Source organism: Trachymyrmex cornetzi, unplaced genomic scaffold (genome assembly GCF_001594075.2).
Source record: "Trachymyrmex cornetzi isolate Tcor2-1 unplaced genomic scaffold, Tcor1.1 scaffold1462, whole genome shotgun sequence".
NCBI classification, from domain to species: Eukaryota; Metazoa; Arthropoda; class Insecta; order Hymenoptera; family Formicidae; genus Trachymyrmex; species Trachymyrmex cornetzi.
In genome coordinates, this window is record NW_017296051.1 from 17017 (window position 1) to 17880 (window position 864).

An 864-nucleotide genomic window follows, 5' to 3' on the forward strand; every position below is an offset into this window, starting at 1 on the left:
TCTTATTTTACTTATAAATGCTGTATAAATAAGTATGCATATTTATTAATGCTATAATATCTTATATATTGCCGAAAAATTACAATTTTTTCTCTGCAGTTATCATCTCCATTGATAATCAAACTCGGATGTTAACATTAAAATCACGATTTTAAAAATCGAGTATTATTAAGTTTTAAACATTTATACATGTTCTACGAAACTAACAAATCATGAAATAAGTATCGCATTATCAGTTTCTTACTCTTAATCATTTAAATTTGAACAATTACGCAAACTTCCATGAGAAATGGTCGTCTTTAATAGTATCTCGTCGGTGACGGCATGAATGTAACCGGGATCTGTAATTTCATAAGGCTAAATATCCCGCTAGCTACTAAAAAATTATCTAAAAATGGCGGACTTCCGATGAATTCGCATCACTCTCCTTTGATTCGTTTGATTCTTTCTAGCTCACACTCGCAAAGTACTCATAAGCGCCGTGAGTGCCAAATCGAGCGCAGCTGAAATGCGAAGCAACGAATATACGATACCTTTTTTAACGCAAGCAAGCATATGAACGTATGCGAGCGGATCTCGCGTCGATTGTCCGATTACATTCGTAGCGGCATCTCGTGCGCGCGTGAGAAAGAGAGTGAGAGAAAGAGGGACGAGAGTAAGAGTGAGTAAGAGAGGGGGAGAAAGAGAGGAAGAGAGCGAATTCGCGAGTTATCGCAACGAGAGAGTACGGGCGAGCGGCGGTGAACATATATTCCATATCGTACGACGTGTTATTCGTGTTTCGCGGAAATATTCAGAGAAATTCGGGGGACATTCGGAGCGCGCGGCTGTTGACGCGCCTGCTTGCCCGCCCGCGAGAGAGGC